Genomic DNA, 8,547 nt, shown 5'->3' on the forward strand with positions numbered 1-8,547 from the left:
AAGCAAAAATTTTAGTTATATTACCCCCAAAACACTATGCAACCTGTGTAATACCTGAAGGGTTTTTTTTTATTTAACAGTATTAAGCTCAACTGTAGTTAAAAATGGTTTGTTGGTTTATTTTGTTTTTTGTTTTGTTTTTCTGTTTTTTTGGTTTGTTTTTTACCTTGGTCTGGTGGTGAAATGCAACTTAAAATTACTAGTTCCATGCTAAACAGATCACACTTTAATAAAGATAGGTACCATTATTTAGTAAGGACAGCATGGCCAAAGAGTGACATTATATAATATATATTTTCAGAGTTAAAAACAGGGAGCATACCTTCTTTTGCAGTCCATCAACAATTCAATTCAACATAGTTTCTGTTGAAAGAGGACAGTGTCCAAAAAACTGAGATTTTTATACCATCCTAACTTTTTGTTTCAAACACACTTCAAAAGTCTGTAGTTAGCAGGTTGATTCGATCACCACAACTCTGAATTAATAGATACTTAAGGGCTTTAGGCACCCCTCCCCTAACATTCCCTTTTGTGATCTGGGGTGGGGGGATTAAGTCGTCTGCACAACTGGGCTGCTTTTGGCTATTTTTTTTTTCTTTTAGTTAAAATACATTTTCTTAAGGGGCCAAGGGGCGGGGTTAACGTTTGATTGATGGTAGGGCCCTTATACTACTCAACATGGAGGCTAAATGGTTGTGCCCTTGCAAACATAATCTCAATCAGTACCAATAATTATTTTTGTTTGTTTGTTTTTCATTATTTTCAGCACTTCTACAACCACTGATACTTTCAGGGATTGGGTTCCTTCCTACTGTAGTTTATACTGAAAATTCTTTTTTACTTGCCCATCTCCGGTAAGGCATATTCCTGCAAACCCTGTAACTTGCTTTCCTTCCTTATAATAGGAGCTACCATTCACAAACCAGACGTTTCCCCCCACACAATTACCTGTTCAACCGGGTTGCCTTAATGACAGGGCTCACAGACATGTATCTGACCCATTAAAGTTAGTTCCCAGATATTTCAGGCTCTTTTAGGGTAACCAATTGAGCATTTTTTGTGTTGGGAGCAAAGACCTATTGTATAGCCTTATGCACTTTCACATGCCCCTTAGATAAGTTTTCCTGACTTACTAATTTTTCCAGAGCATGATGACTTTTAACAATTACTTTACTTGCTCCAATAATTACCTGTGCCTTTTGCAGCATCCCGTAGGCAGCAAGGACAGGTTTGCTCACAGATTCCCAATTTGCTTTCTGGAGCTGTTAAAGCTTGGCTATGATATGTCCTGTTTTTTTCCCAGCACCAGTATCCTGAGTGATCAAGCTGACAATACAGAAATTTTTAACTCCAGGATACAACACAAAGGGGAACTCATTGTTAGGGGCAGCCAAAGTAGGCGCTTCCATTACCCCCTTTTTAAGCTTTCGCATACACAAGTTGCTTCTTCTGTCCAGGTCCATTGCGGTCTTTTAAGTACCTCATACAAGGGTCCTGCTTTTTCTGCATATCCCACCATAAATTTTCAGCAAAATTTAGTGAGATCCAAAAGAGACTGCAAGAATTTAGTATCCACTGGCATTGGAAGGTTAACAATCACTTCTCTCTCTCCTTATCTACTGATCTTCCCCCTGCACTGAGTCTGATTCCAAGATACTGCACCTCTCTCTGTTTGATCTGGGATTTAGAAGAGTTAAGTTTCAAGTGTATGCCTGGCAGCAACACAGTAACCTCCACACTAACCCTGCATGCTCCTCTTCTGTTTTGCTTACTACCAAGATCTTATTCCCATATTGAACTATTTTACCCATTTGCAACAATCCTTCCTTTTCCAACATATTCCTTACAGCAACATGAATATTGTGGGGGCATCGAAGTACCCCATAGGCAGAACTTTCCAACAATATTTAGTACCCTGGAATACAAAAGCCATTCGATACTGGGATTCCAAGCTTAAAGGTAAGCTTCAAAAAACATTTGCCACATTAAGTACAGTAAACCACTTCATTTCGGGGGACACTACCTCCAGCAGCTCAAGATAAGCAGCTAGAATGGCGGGGGGGGGAGCTCTTAGCGGTTTTATTTAACCTTGATAGTTAATTTCCATGTTCCATCTGGCTTTTTTACCAGCAAAATTGGGGCTGCATTAGGCGCTGAGCATCTCCAGATTAGTTTTCACTTTTCCAGTTCTTCTATGACCTGTTTCAGTGATTGTTTTGCTTCCTGAGGTATCGAATACTGTTTAATGTACAGAGGGTTGTCTCCTTATACTGTAACTGAAGTCTGTACTTCTCCTATATCTAAAGAGTCTGTAGCCCACACATTTTGTATTTTAGTCCACCACGTTTCCCAGCCTTCCAGTGTGGGAGGTGGCTTCTTTGGTTTTATTGCCTTTACTGTTTGAGTAGCAAGCCCCATGGGGATCAGACTAACATGTTCCTTCCCCTCTTTTACAGCAAGGGCTTGTTTGTTACAAATATTTGAGCTACAGTCTTACTAAAGACAATCTAAGACAGTTTTTGAAAACTATTCTGACAACATTTTTGGCCCTGTCCCCACCATCTCCCAATCTGAGCTCAAAAAAGATTTACTGGAGAACTTTGTTAGAAAAGCACAGCAAACGCAGCTCTTTGCAAGTATAGATGAGCTCCGTCTCTCACAAAAGTGAGCTCTTTTAAGGTAGTGTGGTTGAGTGGCTGTAGTGATAGACTAGCAGGTAAGAAGTTTAAGGATCTAGTCCAGGGGCGGGCAAACCTTTTGGCCTGAGGGCCGCATCGGGTTTCGTAAATTGTATGGAGGGCCGGTTAGGGGAGGGGGTTGTGGCCTCCTATGTGCCCCCCCGGACCTCTGCCACCCCATCCAACCCCTCCTCTCATTCCTGACAGCCCCCCTGGGACTCCTGCCCCATCCAACCACCCCTTCTTCCTGTCCCCTGACAGCCCCAGAACCCCTGCCCCTTGCCGCCCCATCCAAACCCCCCTCCTTCCTGACTGCCCCCAGGATCCCCTGCCCCCATTCAACCCCCTGTTTCCTCCCAACCCCATCCACATCTCTGCCCCCTGACCACCACCCCGAACTCCCCTGCCCTCTATCCAACCCCCCCTACCCTCTTACCACTCTGGCTGGAGCACCGGTGGCTGATGGCACTACAGCCACGCCACCCACCTGGAGCCAGCCACGCCTCCACCATCACCATGCAGCTCAGAGCACTGGGCCAGGCCGGGCTCTGCAGCTGCGCTGCCCCAGGAACTCACAGCCCTGCTGCCCAGAGCATTGCACCGGCGGCGGAGCGAGTGAGCTGAGGCTGCAGGGGAGGAGGGACAGCAGGAGAGAGGCCAGGGGCTAACCTCCCGGGCCAGGAGCTCAGGGGCCGGGCAGGATGGTCCTGCGGGCCGGATGTGGCCCGTGAGCCGTAGTTTGCTCACCCCTGGTCTAGTCTGAGTGCTGCTATTACGCTGCTGGGTGGTCATTCAAGTCAATTCCCTCCTCAGTTTCCCACCCCACCCCCTTTGTGAAATGGAGAAAATGACCTGGCTTTCAGATCTATGGACGGAAAAACTAAATATTATCCTGCAGTAGGTGCATTTTCCCACACTGTCCTCACTGCCCATCTTAAACCAGCACTTAAACCTGGCTCCAGGAATGACTAGATACCTCTCAGGTGGGGCTCATCCTGTAATCAAGGTTGGGTTAGCCCAAGGCTCTCCAGCCCCTTGGGCAAGCCACCCTGTTACAGTCCTGATTCGAGATGGGAACATTTTTCAAAATCTTGCAAATTCTCACAGGATAAGAAAACCATTTCTTGCCCAGCCGTACCTAGTACTTGACATCCCCAAGACAGCAAGCATGCCCCTTGAAGGTTGGGGGGCACCAGCTGGGGCACTGTCTTGTCCTCCAACCTACTGGTCATTGAAAACTTGAGCAGTGTTTTCTAGTCCTGCTTATTGCTGCGGGGGGCACAATTCACCAATACACTCATGCAGTGGTGGGCAAGATTTTGCTCAATATATACAAAGAAATGAAAGAATCCTCACCACCTTGCTGGAAGGTGGCAGCTTTTTACCCACACCTAGCAACCACACACAAGAGATTAGAACTGGAAAATAATATTGTATCCAGTTATACCTGTAGGGCAGTTCAGTTGGAAAGAATATGTTTACACTAGCTGGAATCTGGAGAGATCACTCCTTTTGTGGAGGTGACGTGGAATTGTTAGTGGACACAAATGGTGAAGACCTCAGTTTTACAACTCATCTGAAAGAAAATACTCAAAAGGCACAAAAAACAGTGTTTACAAAACTGGGACCACACACTGCCCCTTAGATCTATTCATACAATTCCTACTGAAGATAGATGTTGCAATTTTTTAATGGTAAGCATGACTCAAAATGATGAATCATAGAAGTGTAGGACTGGAAGGGACCTTGAAAGGTCATTGAGTCCAGTCCCCTACCTTCACAGCAGGACCAAGTAGCATCCCTGGCAGATTTTTGCCCCAGATCCCTAAATGGCCCCCTCAAGGATTGGGCTCACAACCCTGGGTTTAGCAGGCCAATGCTCAAACCACTGAGCTATCCTCCCCCCAAAGACCAGAGTGTGTGATGAGAAAAGTTTATACCAGGAGTGGAAGCAAATTCCTGACTACAAGAAGTGCTTTTAAAAAGTTGGAAAACAGGCAGGGTTGAATTTCAGCCTTTCTTCTCTGGAAAAACTTGAGGAAAGTACAGGTTTGGAGATCTTGACCCCACCTGCACTGGCGCAGTACACTGTCTGAATGGGATCCTAACTGTCTTGAAGGTCCCATGGTATTCTTAGCTAATCTTTTCATGGATAATAGTGATTTTCACAGCCACTGAAATCTGACATTTCTTTGATCTTTCCAGACCATCCAGCTGATCCCTGGCGATGGGAGGTGGCAGCAGCACAGTGACTGCATCCTTCACATCTCATCACATGTGGGCTAATGTAAAGAGACACGACAGACACAACATGCGCCGTGTTAGGGTACATCACATCACAGAAGACTAAACAGGAACAAACAGTTAATCTACAGTGAAAGATCTGAGTTTCCAGAAAACTAACGACTCTAAAACATTTAGCAACTGCTGCAGAGCCCCTGGAAGTCAACGGTCCCATTGACTTCAATGGGCTGTAGAGCCAGCTCTTGGATACTAAAGTAATTGGGAAATTAGAAGGATTATACAGTACATAATATTACCAAGATTTACATTATCTCTGATAGAGACAAGGTAGGGGAGGTCCAGTAAAAGATACTACCTCACCTACCTTGTCTCTCATATTTTGGGACCAACGTGGCTATGTCAACACTGCAAACATTATCGCTGATAGACCAGTTCATGCAAAGCCCAGTGTCCAGAGGATAGTACCATATGCATAATAGTATATATTATAATTTCTCTTTCTGAAGCTCCATTATACAGCTACACTTGCAAATATAGGTATTTCTAAGTTGGGGAGAAAGTCAAAATCCAACAAAATGGGCAAAGTCACTGGAACACAATCATTACAACAGGCCCTTGTGCTCCTCACACTGCTCCACTGCTGAGCCCTGTCATCTGGCTCCAACTCCTCTTATTTATAAACTCTCCCTTCCCCTTGAGTTCCCATTTAGTTCCACTTTCAGAGCGCGTGACAGGGTTTGGAGGGCAATCCAGACCAGGGAAGGGTTGTGTCACCACTTGCCCTGCAAACCCAATGCCTCACGATGCTTTGCTGCTGTAGCTCCCAACCTGGGATGTTCCCAACCAGCCTGCAAACATGCAAGTCATACCCTGAAGTGTCTGTGGGCTTAGACGGCCCTGGTTCAGCAGCCTGTCCACAGCCCCACTCTGGCTTCCACCAGCCTTGGTTACAACCAGCAAGGTGAGCCCAACACAGTCCCAATCTCAAATTTTCACAAAACCATGTGCTCTGTAATGTCCAGCCCTTTCCTGGATAGTTCACAGCTGTTCATGCCTCTAACGACAAAAAAGGAGTCTGGCAAGTGTGAATGCAGACAGGGACATGCATAAGCGGGGCAAGCAGGGCCACAGGCCCCTCCCATCAGTGGGGGCACAGAACTCCTCTGGGGCTGGGCCGGGGGATGACATTCCTAGGCCTGGGGAGAACCAGGTCCTCCGGCCACGGGGGACGAGCCAGCACTTCCAGGCGGGGGGTGGGGGGGCATGGGAGAAGAGCCAGCTCCTCCGGCTGTGGGGGGGCCCAGAAAGTGCCCCTCCAAAAGTGGCCACATTTTTATTTCTGGGCATGCCCGCACATGCAGAGTCCCCCAAACAAAGATAAGAACTATGTATCCTCCCCACTTATTATATCTTCCCTTATTTACAACACTGAATGCTACAAAACAAGTATGTAGGTACACAACCAATAGACGCCTTGGTGGGAAAACCTGTGCCTAATCCTAGGAGATAGGAGATATATGGCAAAGATAGAATCCTAGGACTGGACGGGACCTCGAGAGGTCATCTAGTCCAGTCCCCTGAACTCAAGGCAGGACTAAGTATTATCTAGACCATCTCTGACAGGTGTTTGTCCAAACTGCTCTTAAAAATCCCCAATGATGGAGATTCCACCACCTCCCTAGGCAATTTATTCCAGAGCTTAACCACTCTGACAGTTAGGAATTTTTTCCTAATGTCCAGACTAAACTGCCCTTGCTGCAATTTAAGCCTATTGCTTCTTGTCCTATCCTTAGAGGTTAAGAAGAACAATTGCCCCCCCTCCTCCTTGTAACAACCTTTTATGTACTTGAAAACTGTTATCATGTCCCCTCTCAGTCTTCTCTTCTCCAGACTAAACAAACCCAATTTTTTTCAATCTTCCCTCATAGATCATGTTTTCTAGAGCTTTAATAGTTTTTGTCGCTCTTCTCTGGACTTTCTCCAATTTGTCCACATCTTTCCTGAAATGTGGCACCCAGAACTGGACACAATACTCCAGTTGAGGCCTAATCAGCATGGAGTAGAACAGAAGAATTATTTCTCATGTCTTGCTTACAATACTCCTGCTAATACATCCCAGAATGATGTTTGCTTTTTTTGCAACAGTGTTACACTGTTGACTCATATTTAGCTTGTAATCCACTCTGACCCCCAGATCCCTTTCTACAGTACTCCTTCCTAGGCAGTCATTTCCCATTTTGTATGTGTGCAACTGATTGATTGTTCCTTCTTAAGTGGCATACTTTGCATTTGTCCTTATTGAATTTCATCCTATTTATTTCAGACCATTTCTCCATTTTGTCAGGATCATTTTGAATTATAATCCTATCCTCCAAAACACTTGCAACCCCTCCCAGCTTGGTATCGTCCACAAACTTTCTAAGTATACTCTCTATGCCATTATCTAAATCATTGATGAAGATATTGAACAGAACCGGACCCAGAACTGATCCCTGCGGGACCCCACTTGTTATATCCTTCCAGCATGACTGTGAACCACTGATAACTACTCTATGGGAACAATTTCCCAACCAGTTATGCACCCACCTTATAGTAGCTCCATCTAGGTTGCATTTCCCTAGTTTGTTTATGAGAAGGACATGCAAGACCGTATCAAAAGCCTTACTAAAGTCAAGATATACCACATCTACCACTTCCCCCCATACACAAGGCTTGTTACCTTGTCAAAAAAAGCTATCGTTGGTTTGACGCAATTTGTTTTTGACAAATCCATGCTGTTATTTATCACCTTATTATCGTCTAGGTGTTTGCAAACTGACTGCTTAATTATTTGTTCCATTATCTTTCTGGGTACAGAAGTTAAGCTGACTGGTCTGTAATTCCCCGGGTTGTCCTTATTTCCCTTTTTATAGATGAGCACTATATTTACCCTTTTCAGGTCTTCTGAAATGTCTCCCGTCTTCCATGACTTTTCAAAGATAATGCTAGTGGCTCAGATATCTCCTCAGTCAGCTCCTTGAGTATTCTAGGATGCATTTCATCAGGCCCTGGTGATTTGAAGACATCTAACTTGTCTATGTAATTTTTGACTTGTTCTTTCCCTATTTTAGACTCTGATCCTACCTCATTTTCACGGGCATTCACTATGTTAGATGTCCAATTGCCACCAACCTTCTTGTTGAAAACCGAAACAAAGAATTAAGCACCTCTGCCATTGCCACATTTTCTGTTATTGTCTTTCCCCTCTCATTGAGTAACGGGCCTACTCTGTCCTTGGTCTTCCTCTTGCTTCTAATGTATTTGTAGAATGTTTTCTTGTTTCCTTTTATGTCCCTAGGCAGTTTGATCTCATTTTGTGCCTTGGCTTTTCTAATTTTGTCCCTACATACTTGTGTTATTTGTTTATATTCATCCTTTGTAATTTGACTGAGTTTCCACTGTTTGTGGAACCACAAAGTGGCATCACACTACGCAGAAATTTGCCACTGGAACAGGAATGGACAGTAATGATAAAGAAATGGGCATGTAGCTCTGTCCTGGGTTGGTTGTACCTACCTCTGACAGATAACCTGACCCATTTCTTTTTACTGTCTGGCAATCCTTGTGTAGCTTGTCACACCAAAAA

The sequence above is a fragment of the Trachemys scripta genome, chromosome 11, assembly GCF_013100865.1.
Source record: "Trachemys scripta elegans isolate TJP31775 chromosome 11, CAS_Tse_1.0, whole genome shotgun sequence".
NCBI lineage: Eukaryota > Metazoa > Chordata > Testudines > Emydidae > Trachemys > Trachemys scripta.